The sequence below is a fragment of the Eucyclogobius newberryi genome, unplaced genomic scaffold (assembly GCF_026437365.1).
Source record: "Eucyclogobius newberryi isolate DKJ021-1_F unplaced genomic scaffold, fEucNew1.0.hap1 SCAF_2, whole genome shotgun sequence".
Taxonomy (NCBI): domain Eukaryota; kingdom Metazoa; phylum Chordata; class Actinopteri; order Gobiiformes; family Gobiidae; genus Eucyclogobius; species Eucyclogobius newberryi.
This window is the reverse complement of record NW_027315834.1, coordinates 39,588,729-39,605,311: the sequence shown is the minus strand read 5'-3', so window position 1 is coordinate 39,605,311 and position 16,583 is coordinate 39,588,729. Positions and strand designations below refer to the sequence as shown.

The 16,583-nt window shown below is 39.9% G+C and overlaps 1 protein-coding gene across 1 annotated transcript in view; it reads left to right on the top strand.

Moving 5' to 3' along the window:
- Positions 1–389: 389 nt before the first annotated feature.
- LOC140368304 (RIMS-binding protein 2-like) overlaps positions 390–16,583 on the top strand; it is a 71,753-nt gene continuing 55,559 nt past the window's right edge. Inside the window, 1 exon segment of the mRNA XM_072455281.1 lies at positions 390–595. The gene's annotated coding sequence lies outside the window, so the exon portion shown is untranslated.

Sequence of the window (16,583 nt, the reverse complement as noted above, 5' to 3'; positions counted from 1 at the left end):
CAACAGAGTAGAACGGAGCGTACGGTGAGCTTTCTCTTCTCACGCATTTTGTGTCTCCATCTCTCCTCAGCTCTGCGCCTCAGCACAACAGTCATCGACAGATGAGTGATGTAACCGCAGTAAAACCACCTGGCTCATTTGATTTGAATCCACTCACCGGGGATTTACAGGAGGTGAAGAGAGCAGGACGATGCTCATGCGGTCTGTCTACAAGCAAGATGTTAGGTTACGTTATTTCTGCCATGTAAAGAAATGTATAGGTTATATATGTGTTTAGGGCCACTTAGACTAGTAAAGATATATTCTGTCCCTGATAGACACACGCCTCAGGACAAGAGTTTTAGAGGGATCTGGACTGAGTCTGTTGAAGCTTGATGGGACCATGTGTCGTGTGTGTTTGTGTGAGGGTCTAAAGAGCGGCGTGTGCAGCTGCTGCATGTGAGGAAGTCAGGGAGCTGCAGAATAAACCCTGCTCATTACTCCAGCTCTCCAGGTCTGATGTGAGCACGTGGACTCAGAGATGTGCAGCATATCTCCTCCAGTCTGTGACGTGCAGCAAGGGAGAGGCATCAGCTACACCAGGACCAAAGACTAGGTAGGACACTGTCTATATGCCATTGTGGGTGTAATGTGGGCTCTTATGCATGCTATGTTATCATTAATTATTATGAGATACTTCTAATGAATCGCCTCTTAAAGAAAGCCAACACCTTATGTCTGTCCATTTCTTTATCTGCACTCATCTGTAAAATATCCTGCACAGTGAACAGATGATTTGATTTCATAATTTAGTTAGTGTAAGTTCCCTTTTCAAGCAGCAGATGGCAATAAAGTAAGCCTTTTCTGGTTGAAATAGTCAGGGTTAGCTGAATATTGATGGTTTCCAGTAGCACGGATGAAATATTGTGCCACACTTTCAATATTTACTAAATGTTGTTGAGTTACCCATGAGCACACACGCAAAGTATGTTACTAGTGTAAGCATTTTAGTGGCCATAAATCACAGCAAAGGCATTTATTATGTGATTAAATGCTGTAAACTCTTAATAGCTATATCCACATGATCTGCTTAGCCAAAACATTATCCTTATTCTAAATGTTAATTCAATACACTGACTGTGTGATTTGTGTGGCAGAGTTTGACAACTTTAGATTCACTTTAACCTTATTCCACTGTGTTATCCCTACTTTATATTCTACTATTTTTGAGCTTGAACGTTGACCTGTGAATTTCAGTTGTTTTTTGCTATACATGCAGTGATTGTGTCGTATTTCTGGAACTGTGTGTAACAGAGATCTCTAAATGTCACCCAAATGCCACAAGGAACAAAACCTCTGGATGTGGCTCCTCTTAGACTCACATCGTAATTTACAAAGCTGTGACGGTGCCAATGTGGTGGAATTGAGACAGTTGCTGTGTCAGTTCGTTTTACAATTACATTTTGTCGTTTGTCCATAATTTGCATTTTTCTAAACATGAGAGGCCTAAAGGAAAGTCAATTGAATGTTAAACAGCAAATATGAAAGTTTCAAAGAACTAGTTAATCCACAAACGCAAGATGAACCTAAATTATATTTGAATAGAATCAAAGCAGATATAGACTGCTGCAGGCCCTTTGCTCTTCAATTGCAGACTGTGCTGTTTAGAAAAGGGCTTTGTTCCCCTTTTATCCTTGTTCTATGTATGAACTCAGTCTTGTCTTTTGTCTTTATGTTGTGTACTTGCATATCAGTGAAGCTGGAAAATGAGCTCACTCACATTTGTGGTTTGACTTCCTCTTGCTCACAAACACACATCATGACAAAGCTCTTGTCAGAACAGCTCCAGCTCCAGCTCCAGTCAGACAATGTAACACACCAGGCACGATCATGCCAACTCACATCTGTTCAGTCACTCCTTTGTTTCAAATAACTTTGACATCCCATAGTTGCAGTCCAAGTAGACTGGGCATAATTATCCAATCTGTTCAGTATTCATTAACATTTGTCTTTTCTATATTCAATATGACTTTATTCTCCATTCAAAATAATTTGTATATAATGTATTTTTCCACTTAGATTTTATATACAAATATTTACAGATATAATGACTTATAGACGGCAGGAATCAAAAATTAAACATAAACAAAAATTCATTTTATGTTGGGTTCAAACTCAATTTATTTAGCTTCTTATGAATTCTGCATAAATATGCCTAAAATAAATCTGGTTTCCATAAATTGGGCCAACTTCAAAGCTATTATTTCTTCCAAACATCAGATATTTGTTATTCATAACCTTTGAAGTTTTCATTAAAACTAGACTGAACTTCTCTCCAGTTGTCACCACAGAACAGTTGATGTCATCTAACCTTGGCTTCTACATCCTTTTTAGTCACTACTAGCTTCATGTCCTGTTGGTTTATCCTTTGTCCCGTCGCTTTAGCTACATTTCTGCTGCTTAACCCATATGTGATGTGAGCGTTTTCTTTAGGCTATTACACTGTTATTGTCTCTGTGCACAATGTTTAATCACCAGTGCCACCTGCTGTAACAGAAACATTTCATCTATTTCAGGTTGTTTTTAGTTATCCTCTTTTCTCTGAATTTGTACTAATTGATTGGATCATCTTGTGTCTCTGCTGGGAGCCACAGTACTGACAGACAGATCTGTCCCTCGGTCTGGTGTTGGACTGTCCACCATATTAAATGCTGTAGACTTGTTGGTTTGGACGCTCTTAACAGTAATAGCAGGTGGTTTTGGCCGTTTTGTCGGACTGGCTGATAGCACTGGCAGCGGATAAACTGACATTTTGCCTGAAAGTTTGTTGTGAATATTTATTTGAGGGGGATGGTTTCTGGCTTTGCCTCAGACAGTCTGCTTGTTCACTGTGTATTTGAGCTCTTTGGTGTGTTTAACACAGCACCAAATGTTCTAGTAACAGGCTAATTGATATACAAAGGAAGGATAAAACTGATGTTAGGGCCATCTGTTGGTTAATATGTTTTGGGCCACCATAACCAAGCAACTATATGATATTTAAAATTACTTTATTGAACATGAGCAGCCTCTCAACAGATGAAATCTATTGGTATATTTATAAAGGGTATGTTGGCCAAAATTTTCAGAGATTATTAAATCATCCAACGTGGCGAATAAAAAAATTAATTAACCGGTCCAGAATATATTTCTACACCTAATAAGTTAATTAATAGAGTTATAGATGATAGAATTCTGGTGTGTATTATGTCACTGTCAGCCCTGTGTTACTAGCACATGTCCAAGTCCATTTCCCACGTATGAACCACCACAGACCTTGCATAATGTTGAGGGTCTGCTTTGTACAGATATACCGCTAGTTTATTTCCGTTCATTTGTGCCAGAGGGAAAATCCAGTTTCAAAGGCCATTTTCTCATCAAGAATATTTCTGAGGAGAACAAATCTGTGTGAGGCTGGAGACCTGTTGCAGCGCGGGCTTCATTTCCAGGCCTGATAATCCTTTCCCTGTGAGTGACCCTGCAGGATACAGCTAAGACTTTAATACATGGCCACGGGCAGAAGTGGCTAAAGCTCCAGAGAGTTTGCAAACATCTATTTATCTTCTGCTTGTTTTTGTCCAAATCTGAACTAGTGTAGAATAGTAATGTTAAGGAATACTTACTATTGTCCCCATTTGACTATTTGACTCATATTTTAATGCCACTGGAGCCTGGTCAGGACTGCATGCATAGCTGTTAGATTTTTGAGTACGGTATTTTGTATGGTAATAATAATACTACCATACACTCTTTTTTCAAACCATTACACTAGTGATTATTCATTCGCTCCACTCTGTGTTGGTAAGCCGCGGCTGCTTTGGGGTAAACTAACATACACCCACACTCATGCATACACCTTATTCACATGCAAAGTGGGCGAAGTGTCTTGCCCAAGAACACCGCCATCCGTTGTAATCCTCCTTCTGAATGTATTAACTTTCATAGGGCTGCTGTAAGTTCTACAGAGACACAAAGTTGTTTTCAGGCCACCAAGGGAATTGCAGTGTTGACTTGTTGGCCACATGAACATTGAAGATTTGACACAAATCAACCTTCTTTATAGCATATTTTAGCTTTTTCCTCGTTCTCTAAAGGGGCGGAGTTAGGTGAATAATGGCATAATCACAACTCTTTGTAGACTAGTAGACATCCTGGCTTTGTTCACCATTGCAATGGACTCTCATAACAATAGTTTGTTTGCCATGCTTATCAGTAGATATGGTGAAGCCAACGCGCTGAGCATTAAACTGGTAAACTTGCTGAAAGAATACGCTGCTAAAGAGGTTCATATTCCAATTTAATTCATTACATGTCATTACATCAAATTCCAACTGAGTTTTTTTTTTCTTGGCAGTTTTTCTGCTTAGTTTTCTCCCATCCACCAAACTGAAACTCTACTGTTCACGCGAGTAGCAGCAGAATAGAAATGTGGTAAACCCCCCTCACTCCACTTCCTGCTTTTTCCCTCTCACATAATCTCTCCTGAGCCGCTCCTCATTGTTCACACTCTCTGAATCACAGGCTGAAAATAACGATAAAGCATGTCTCCTTCTGGGCCAAAGATCCGAGTACATCTGTAACACAATAATAACGCTCCCTTTCAACAAATTATGTTTTTATCTACATGGACACATCTGTGGAATAAGTCTTGTTTCTGTGAAAAATAGAAGTACTGAAATGGAGATTTGAATTTTCAAAATACGTTTTAAAATCAACATTCAGTTTACAGGGCACCCTTTTAACAGTGCAGATTAGAGGTGTGAGCTATTTCACAAAATGGTTGATACAATACACATTTGGGTATATTGTAGATAATAAAAAAAGTATATATTTTAAAAGCGCTGCAAAAAGAGCTGGTTAGAAATAACAGAAACTTGCTGTGAAATCTTCCAAACAGGAAATGTAGATAATTCTGGACTTTTGTTGTTAATTGTATGGTCCATTCACGTTTTGTGTGTTTATACATAATTTATAATATATAAACGGTGCATATTAATTTATTTTATTTGATATTTTTGCTGTTTTTGTAGAACTGCTTTTCGCTACTGCGGCTTCTGAAAATGTGTGATTCACCAGCGATCAACTCTTTTTGTCCATGTCAAAAGCAAGCACGTGGATCTGTCCCATCCCTTTGTCCTAGCCCGTGTCCAGGAGCATTAACATTTTATATAAAACTATTGCAAGAGGTATTGTTACCCAGCTAATTGCAGCTTTGTAATATGCTAATTACAAACATTATATTTGTGTTTTTAATTTGACTGTGATTAGTCTTGCTGCCCAGATATGCTGCCGTGTAAATGATGTGGAGTCGTCCCTTGAAGGCCTGAGGGTGAGGTCTGGGAGGGATGGGCATGAGAGCCTTTGTCCTGGCAACGCGCCCATTTGTGTGAGTGTGGACACTCTGGCATAGTGGAACAGACAAAGTGGAATGGATGCTTCTGTTTGAAGTCTCAGTCAGTGGAAATTAGTTTAAGCAAATTGGGACAAAGCTGTGACCTGGCCCTCACACGCAGAGCAGACCAGTTTTAAGTGTTTCTCTACTGATAGTTATGAAAACAGCGATAACACCAGTAATAAGGGGTAAGGGATAGTGACAAAAAGGAAGATCTTGCTTTTGTTGTTGAGTATTACGAAAACGGTATGACAGACAATATGACAACCCAACAAAACAAAAACAGTTATGGCATATGTATAGATTAGGTTAGGTTTCATTTTCAGATAAATTGATTCATCTTTTTGTAGTATGGTGTAATTTCAGTTATGATGTAATACGTCTTTAGAAAACATGAATGCAGCTATATCCCAATTTAACATAATGTTGATTGATAGATATTGTACCTAACCCTAACCACTATCATTCAATTAAACTTCATTTATACACCAATTATTGGCTGATAGACAAACCGGTTTGTTCAAGATGTCTTTAAATCTCCCAGACCTGTTAGAGCACACATCACGGTCTGCTTTATAGAGACTACTGTGTTTTGCTGGCAGCCTGAGATATGTTGTACACATTCACAGTAAGAGAGCTGGCCCTGGTCCCACCCTTTTGTCCGCCCCCATAGCAAACATGTAGTCGTCTGCCATGTACGTCAATACGATTTTTGTCATTCTGTATGTGTGCGTGTGTGTGTGTGTGTGTGTGTAGGTGTGTGTGTGTGTGTGTCCTTCTGTGGTTAATATTCTGCAGTTACTGTTGGGTGCAGTCCAGTTGGGAGCCTGGCAGTCTTTCCACTGTCACCACTGACAGCTTCACTCACAGTCTGCATCATGCTTATCCAGGCACACAAAAACTCGACCACGGATCTGCTGGACCAAGAGAAACTCGCTCACAAAAGCTCTCTATATTTGTCCATGCACTCAAACATCACAGGCTCCCAGTGGCAAAACAAGAAGGGATTTAAATTTGTGGCCCAATATAGAAAGTAGACTAGCGTTCTGATGATTTGCTTGTTAATTTTAAGCGTGGTACAAAAACTACTTTTAGCCAGAAAATAAGGCGATCCTAGACAATTTAGACATGAAGGAAACACTACATGTGAATAGGAAAAAAAGTCTTAAAATTAAAGGTATTAATTTGAAACTTCTTCTTTATTTTATTTGCGATAATGACGACAAAAATTGCCTATATTTGGGACATAATATCAGTCTGAAACGCCGAAAAATACAATATTTAATCTTAGAGAGATACAAACAGAAATTCTGGGGGGATTTTCTAATATCTTATTTAGTTTTTAATAAAAACAATTGGATCTAATTGGTGTAAACATAAAAATGCTGCATAATTGTTTCGAGTATTATTAATTACTTAAGTATAGAATTAGATATCAACACATTCTTCTGTACGACTTGTCAGCATGTTATTCTGTACTAAACTGGGAAGCTTGGTATCGATAGGTGCTAGTTTGAAATTATTTCTCTCACCTCAGTTTAACAGACACAGTCATTGATTCTACAAAAAAAGTTTATTTTCTTTTTCCTGATAGTCAGCCATATTTGTTTTGATATGGACGGACCATATGTCTCCCTGAATGGCAATCTACCTATCCATTACACAACTGAACTGAGAGAGATGAAACTGGTGACTGATTCAGATATCCATAGAAGTATTTGAGAAGTGTGTGTTCTGGAAGAATATAGAATCCCCGGTAAGATAAACTGACCCTGGAATTGACTGCTGAGCAAAAATGTTGTAAACATATCAGTACACTCAGATGATGTATGTCACTGGAGTTTATTTCATCTGCTCTGGCAATGCCGGCTGCTATCCTCTGACGTCAATATTATGTAGCTGCATGTTTAGTAAGAAAACATTGTGATAACAACTGTTGTAGAATACATTTAAGTAGCCGGACACAGACAGAAAGAAAAAGCATGAGGTGGAAGTTCTAATGCAGGAGAAGTTCATTTACCATCAGTACAGGACCTGGGACCTGGAGACATTAACCCCAAGACATTGAGAAGTATGTGCATGGGCATGTGGAGCTGGCAGCAGCGTCGTGAGTTCAAATCTGGCTTTTGACAATTTGCTGCATGCCATTCTCCAGTCTCATTCACATTTCCCGCTGCACTGTCCGGTCAAATAAAGAGTCAGTATGTGCAGTCTAGTTCAGTCCGGTATGACTTAGAGCTGAGTTGGCACTTGCTAGTGCTATTTCTCTATTAATTAGCATTGAAAGTATGCTCTTTTTGTGAGCCTTTCCAGTTGACAAATCAATTAGTTTGAAATACAAGGGCTTTGCAGATGAATAAAGTATCTATTTCCTAAGTAAAAGCTGCTGTCTTAATTGTCATGCTTTGTGAGTTCTTCTAGCTTTCTCCAGAGGCACATCTTGGTTTCTCTGACTTGATGCTGAAGGTGGACTGACCCTGGAGTGAAAAAAATACAAAGTTTGACCTGGTTGCCAGGGAACAGCAGTGACAGACATTGCGGTACCTCAGGTGAGGAGTGACCTTCTGTCTTCTTTGTGGCTGCTGCTAAAAGGCCACAGCTGTCTCCCTGGACACTGTCCCTATGGCAACAATTGTGTACCACCACCAGCTGGTGCCAATAATGATACGGGCTGCCCCGGACTAAGGACAACGACTAATCAATACCACTAATAGTACCGCTGTCTCACCATGCTGGACATCATCCTGTAATGAAAAGAAACAAACTGGGCTAATCGTTCTCCTGTTTAATGTGTTGTAGCTTTTAACTGGAAAATATGATCACCATCTTTGCTGGAACATGAACTATGTTACCTCAGGCTGTAATGATTATTTTAGTAGTTAACTAGTTAGCAATTTTGTCAACTAAACTTTACTATCTGAAGTCCTATGCGGAAGACAGGAAGTACTTTGTTAAGATTAGTAACTGTCGCAGATCACATGGCCTTGACCTGTGGGGTTCCCCAAGGGTCAATCCTGGGTCCCCTTCTGTTCAACCGATACATGCTGTCGATAGGTCAGTTAATACGCAGCAAAAATGTGTCCTATCACATCTATGCAGACAACACTCAGGTTTAACTGACAGCAGATTAATATGGACCAGTGGATTCACTCTGTCACTGCATCCAACAGATTGTGTGGATGCAAAACAACTTTCTCTTAGTAAATTCAGGCTGAAATCATCGTCTCTGGCCCACAGAAACATAGTTCCAGTCTCTAAACCCAACAAATCAAGTTATAAATCTTCTAATAAATGGGAGTAATAATGGGCCCGGACTTGAACTTTAAAAGCCACATCGAATCAATAAAATTGCCAGATTTTTACAAGCTAAGAACTTTGCCAAAATCAAAGGTACCCTATTGTGTCTAAATCAGACTTGGAGAGACTTATCCATGCGTTTGTCTCCAGTAGATTAGACTGTAACGGCCTGCTCACCGGTCTCTCCAAACAAGCTGTAAAACAGCTGCAGTACATCCAGAACACTGCTGCTCGGGTCCTGACTAGAACCAGGAAGTACCATCACATTAGTCCTGTTCTCAGGTCTCTGCACTGGCCCCCTCCCATGTTAGTTCCATATGAACTATGTCTTGAACTCTGATTATCTCAGGGACCGGCCTCCTGTTGGTGTCCAGCGTTAGGACTAAACATGGACCGGCCTCCTGCTGGTGCAGGACTAAACATGGGGAATCTGCGTTTCAGTTCTATGCAGCTAAAATCTGGGACAGGCTTCATAAAGGTGTGAGACAGGCTTCTACTGTGACAATTTTGAAATCTGGGCTAAAAACAGTTTTGTTTATCTGTGCATATGACTGAAAGGATTTCATCAATCTTCTCTGTTTTTTTATTTGAATGCTTGTTTTCCTGTTGTGTGAAGCACTTTGAATTGCCTTACGAATTGTGCTCTACAAATAAACTTTCTTTGCCTTGCCTAATTGTTTGTCTCATGGTGTGTCTCAGGTGTTGTTGTCGCAAACATCCTTGAACTGACAAAGATCAGTCACAATTGAACTAATGTCTGTGGGATCACAAATAAAACAAATGACATAAATCACCAACAAGATGAAAAGTGACCCTAAAGAGGAGTGGGATGATTAGGATTCACTTTACTAAGATAATCAAGCTTCAAAATACTTCAAAGTACTGTTTTAAATATTTGTATGTAGTTTCACATACGCAACACTTATTGTATTATATGTAGATTAGATTTGTATATACAAAAAGCATGGCTGTTCATTCAAATTAGTAAGAAATTGTTATATAAAGGTCAACAACTTACATTCAGCAGAAAATTAATACAAAAAAAAATCCTCAATTCCCGAGCTAAAATCCTTATGGGAAAATCTTCCTGGAATCTGCCCCTTTGCAACCCCATCTTGTGTTTCTGAACTATGAAGCACAAAAACTCATCTTAACATTCTGTACGGACCTTGTTTACTCAAAATCTTTCAGTTTTGTTTTCAATCTGTAAAAAGGAACCCTTATTTTAGTGATTACAATCCCTCAGTTCAGCCACAAAGCCAAAACATTTTCCACAGCCATTTCTCCCTGTCCTCGCAAAGCAATCGCACCTTACTGTTTTCTTTCCAATCTCTTTCTACTTCCTGTTTGACCTCTTTACTGCCTGGTCACAGACAAAGAGGCTGCATGGGGCTGCTGTGTTTGCTTTAAAGCCACAATAATCCAAGGAAGAAAAACAGCCTGTAATCACACAAAACAAATCTAATAATACATTTATGATGAAAAGTGGGTCATGCAATAAAATAAAACAGCAAATTTGAAAGAAAGTTCGCACTGGACCGTGGTGAGACTTTAGGACCAGAGTTTGTTGTGTAAGAAGGACGGATTGAGGAATGAGCGCATGCCATTTTTTGTCAAGAAAATATACTCCAAACGACTAAACACAGCGGCTGAGTCGTTTGAGAGCTTATCCTTCAACCTCGAAGGCTTCTAACCCTGCTCGGACCAGCGCTTACGGTACACTTCAGGTTCAGGATTTCTTTATTGTCTGTGAATGGAGAGGATGATGAGGAGGATGGAGCATTTGGTCATTTGCATATAAACAGGACATGTCATGAGGTAAACAAAGCACATACCGGTACTGTATAGGACATATATTACATAAAACAAGTCACTCATACTCGACGCAGTGCACAGTCAGTCCATGTTGTTAATTAATGTAATAGGCTGAGGTATGAATTAGTTTTTATACCTGTTGCATTTTCAGCGGTGATACTATATTTCCTTCCAGATGGTCTGAGATCATAGTAAGTCCATGTGAATTTTGAGTGTGCAGTTGTTTTTGGAGCTATTTGGAGGGGCAAAAACAGTATACAATGTGCATGATTCTGAGTCTGATTCTTATTCTGACACTTTCAGAGCTTTGCTAAGCTTCAAAAGAGCAACACAAATGTATGCATTATTTAATAGTAATAGTAGAAAAACTATAGTGCATCTGTGTTTGGCTTTTTAATTTGGCAAAGGTTGTTTGTTTTCTGGATTCAAATTGCTGAGGGAAATATGTGCACTTAAATGATTATATGAATCAGTTAAGCTGGAGTCTGACGTTTTTGCAATAAATCTGACTGTTTTCAAGCAGTATGTTCTTTGAGCTTTCAAGCTGTTTTAATGTCTATACGTATTCAAGTCCATCATCTAAATCAACATAATTATAAAAGTCCATAGTCCGCATTCAAGCCAAAACTAAGTTTTCTTTCAGAGGAGGGATGGGGAATAGATGCTGTGTTTAGTGGGCAGATGACATGAGGGAAAAGAGATTTGATAATTGAAAAGATAATTTAGGAGTAATGGCAATTCCTGAGAGCTGTGCATTGGCTCTAATCTGGTGTTACAATGTAACAGGTTTCATGTTTCATGATACTCGATACAATTTAGTCCAATAATGACAACAAGACCAATTTATTGCTTTTTCTTAGATTTTCTATATTTTTTATGTCCACATAATTCAAATAATTATTTTATTTTTGTCTGTTTTGGGTCTCATTAATGGACTATGGACACTTTCTACAGAACAATCTCAGTGATTGTTGGGCACATAAAGTCCTGTTTCCAAAAAGAGTAAATCACCACCTCGTATAATTACACAAATTTAAAGTATTAATTTGTGTGGCAGGATTTGACACAATAGGTGCTTAGAGATACATTGCTGCCCTCTACTGTCCAGGCAGAATTTACCAATTTTAACCACTATTGCCAATAACAAACTGAAATCGATGCAAAAATGCAGCCTCATTTATACGCATCATGTCATCAAAATATTAAAATACTAGATTTCCGATACCAGTATCGAGACTCAAAGTATTGCAATATTAGGGCAAGTATTTTTTCTGACACCTCTACCTGAGCCAAAACAAAATTATTTTCTAGACATTCATTTACAGACGCCAGACCATGCATGAACTCAATTTTTGCAAGCATCAATAGTTTTTCTGCATCACTCTCGTGTCACACTGGATAATTTCACCACTTAAATTCTGTTGCATCTAAAAATACAGCACTGTCAAAAAATGTAGGGCCTTCCTGGATTAATTGAAAATCCCTTTAACAGGATTAAATTACTTGGGGGGCCTGGCTGCAGTATGACACATAAACTCACTTGAACCCCCGCACATAAGCTGATGTCAATATGATATAATTACTCATTGTGACAAGGCAGTGTAGGCAGTGTGATAGCAAGTCCATTCTATGTTGTAGTTGGAGGCTAAAAACTGTGAAACCGCGAGGATTAGACACAGAGCGAAACCAAAAATGAATGCTTGAATAAGACCAAATTCATGCTGAGAATTTATGCAAATGTAACACATTTTCACACAAACAAGGCTGTTCGCGTAGCATATTTTTGTGCATAGTAGCAACACACTGATACAATAGTACGCACTTCTAAATGGTTAATGGTCAAAGTGTTTTAAGTATTCTCCCATTCAAGTCTGCAGCCACAACATTTCAGATGCTGGAAGTACTTTAATGCCTCGCTGAAGAGAATCTATAGAGCTCTGGTAAACTTCATTAATGAAGTGTTACAGTGTGAAACATTACTCTTACACACACACACTTCAACAATCAGTCATCAGAGCAATAATAATAAACACTGGTTGAAATGAACAAAGTACAAAAATAAAAATATTAAGTAAATCTGTACTTGACTTTATTAGTAACTTCTACAGTGGATACTTTTGACTTTTTCTTCACTGCATTTGGCAGCTTTCTATTCCACTACATTTTTAACATGATTAAAAAGTAAAAGTCCTTTACTTTACATTTGGAAACGGCCTGAGATGGATTACTTTTAGTACTTTCATAGTTTGAGTTACCGTCTATAGTTCGCTATTGCCTGAGGTAAATAAAATCAACAGCTCATTTTAGAAAGTTCACACTTCTCTGTGATTGGTTATAGCCAGCTGTCACTCACTCAGCACCTTACAGAGGCTAAACAGTTGGAATAGTGGGTGGGGAAAAGTGTCTGTGTTTGAACAGACAGCTGCAATAAATCGAGAAATCGTCAATCACAAAAATAGCATTTTTCTCATCATAGGGATGAGCTTACAATTACATTTGTATCTCTAAATCGCCCAGCCCTACTATTCATTCATTCCCTACCCATTCACCCTTCCTATTTAGACTACAAGTTGTGGCAGTCTGGAGCTTGTGGCAGACAACCTTGTACATGCTTTTAATTCTTGCTCTGACCTACACTGACAGACAACCTTGCTACCATGAATTTATAACAGGCCATTTAGATTCACTAATTCCCCTGTACATACATGTTACAGCTGAGAGCATAAGGCGCTTATGGCAAAGTGGCATCTAACCACATAAATACAGTAGATGTAGATCACCTGACACTGACACACGAATCGTGAGCAGTTTACGATGGGAGGGGAAGATTTGCAGCCACCGTCACTCACGCGCACATCATCAAGGCTATTTTGGCAGTCACACATCTCAGAACGCGTAGGCCATCCTAATTTGTGCGCGCGACTCCCATTCGTCTGCTCTCTCCCTCGTACCAATCTGAGGGCTTCTCTTAACAGTATCTCTACGATTTAACCAATGCTTGTAGCGCCGGAGCTGGCTGATTAATTCAACAGAGTGGATTTGCGCAGCTCAGTGCACACGCGGGCCAACCAACGAGAGAAAAGAGGAAATTGAGCAGAGGAGGAGAGACACAGAGAGAGGAGGGATATAGGGGAGAAAACGAAAAAAAAAGGATGAGGAAGGCTGCTGAGGAGGAGGAGGAGTGTCTTTTTTGGGGTGGAGAGAGAAAGTAAAGGGAGAGGGAGAGTAGTGAGGGGGCGGAGGTAGTGTAGAGAGAGAGAGAGAGAGAGAGAGAGAGAGAGAGTGGGAGAGAGAGAGAGACTGAGAGAGGGAGAAATAGAGAGAGAGAGAGAGAGAGAGAGAGGCAGGCCTAAGAGCTGCTGCTGCTACTGCTGCAGCCAACCTTTTGACAATTCCCCACCCAGAGAGCGGGGAGAAGATCGGAAGCTGCCTGCGCCTGGACCGGGATGCTCCGGCTCGAGCCAACAGCCACCACCATCAACGGTAACAGCTGCTCTCCTCCCTCTTCTCTTCGCGTGCGAGTGAGCCATCCGCCGCCGCCCGTGATCGAGCGCTGTCCAGTCCTGAAATAGTGCTGTACAGCGTTAGCATAGCCAAGCAGCTGGGGGGGGGGGAGGCAGTATGCCGCCGCTGATGCTGATGCTGATGCTGATGCTGATGCTGATGCTGATGCTGCTGCAGTCGCCGACAGACGTCCACAGAGAGCAAGCAGAGGAGGAGGATTGGTACTCTCAGTTTAGTGTCTCTCAACCTGGGACCAGGCAAAAAAAAAAAACACACCGCCCGGCTTATGTGTGGCTTCTTGACAACAGCAGCAGCAGCAGCAGTAGTGCCACCTGTTTGGAGATATGTGTGAGTGTTGCGCGGGGGTGGGGTTACGCTACAATGGATGGAGGGTGGCATCATGTGAACGTAAGGATGCGAGGTATTTGATAATAAGGGAGTGCCCCCGCTGTCTGCCCCGATGCTGTAACTCTCGTGGAAGCTGTAAGGAGGAGAACGGATGGCACGCACATGGTTAGGGAGTCGTGCGCGCTCGTGTTCTGTCAGTCACATTGATTTGGTGCGTGCGTGCGGTGCGTTATCAGCCCCGGTGGTGATGGTAACCTGAGCTGTTCCTGTTCCTCACCCCCCCCCCCCCGCTGCTGAGAGGATGCCAGGTGTTGGAGATGAATATTAACCCGCTCATGGCTGATTGACATGGGCGTATTCATCAGCACAGCGCTCGGTCGACTCGTGCGCATGAGGGAGAGGCTCTGGGGCTCGCGCTGTGGTGTGTGTTGTTGGGTGTGAGTCCGCATACAAACAGGCAGTGCTGGGTTAAGGTGGACTTTTCTCATGACTACATCCTAACAGACTATTTTGGTGAAGTATGACAGCCGTCTATATGTTATTGGGATGTCAAGATTAGTAGTGATACGTTTTCATCAGGTGATATATGCCAACTACACTATATATCTGATACCAATGTGTTGTTTTGTATTAAAATGTATTCAAACTGCTCTGTAGTTTATGGACTACACCTTGACATTAAGAGGCTATCATTAGTTTGTCTCCACGCCAGCTTTGACCGATTTAAAATCAAATATGTACATTTATATACATTGATTAGAATTGTTGTAATAGAATGATATCATTATTTTGATTATTTGGTATATGCCAATCACTAAATATTAAGCAATTCTGTAATTATGAATATGTTGTGATTTGGTCCTGGTTTAGTTCTGTTGTAGACTTGGTTTGGCCATGTTCTAGTGTTGGTTTCATCCTTAGATCTGGTTTTAGTCCCAGTTTTGATGCGATGTGTGACTGCATGGTGGTATCAGGCTCTTTCATGTTGTACTTAGCGGCTTAACTCACTGATGATTACTAATTAGAGAATTACATGCTGGTTTAGTTCAAGTTTAATGTGGTGGACACCTTGTTCAGTCTTACCCTGGTTTAGAGAATATTTATATATTTCAATAACACATATTGCTTTGTTTCTCCTGATTTTGTACATTTGTATTTTCTGATATGAAGGCTACTGAATATACTTTGCATTTCAATTTGGTGTTAAGAATTACTGCCAGGTTTCTTTAACTAATTGTTAGACTATTGATTTAGCAATACGTTTTATGAGGCCTTTACAAATTAGATTGATAAAAACACTTTAATTACACCAAAGAAGATTCATGACTTGTTTAAAAATACCTTGTTTTCCGCTGCCTGGATGTCAGTTGATTATGTTTAATGACAAACAGGACACAGCTCATATGCTTTCTGCTGTGCATATGTCTGAATGTATGTTTGTGTGGGTGAGTGAGAGATCAGGAGAGAAACATGTCGTAACACACAGGCAGCCTTGCTTCAGACATATTTGCTGCATTTTGCTCCATTGGGACTTTCACTCTTGTCGCTCCTGCTGCTGTAATTCAAGGCTCTGCTACATACTCTGATTTCTGATCTGGCAACTTTTACACGGTTGTTCCATTTCCTCTTCTCTGCCCACATCTTCATCTCCATGCAGCAGGCTTGGTGACTGTGCCAACTGATTCTGAGGGAGATGCCAGAGGGCGGGAGGGAAAGAGGCGAGATATAGGAAAATTAAACTTGTGTTTTGAGTCTCATGGAGGATTAACTCCTCTCTTATTATCTTTAAAGTCTGACAATGTCCTCTTGGCTAATCAAAATGCATAATTGGACGTGCTGTCTCTTTAGTATCTGCAACATATAAACAACTACACATTAGGCATGTCAAGATTATTTGGATAATCAATAATTGTGATTGTTCAGGTCACAATATAATCATAAGAACTGTTCAATCTATATATATACTCCAAAAAAAAAAAAGGTTTGCTTTCATAAAGAGACTAGGCTTGAATGAAGGATTTAACTGTTGTTTGGTTAATGTGCCCTAAACTATTTTGTCTTTTCTTACAATTCTTAATTGTAACTCTAACATTTGGTAATTTGACATGCTTACTACACATTATGTTCCTATACATTACACACATTTTGATTTATCCTTTTTTATCCTTTTTTTTACAGCAGCCAGTTAAATGATAATGGTTGTTTTGGT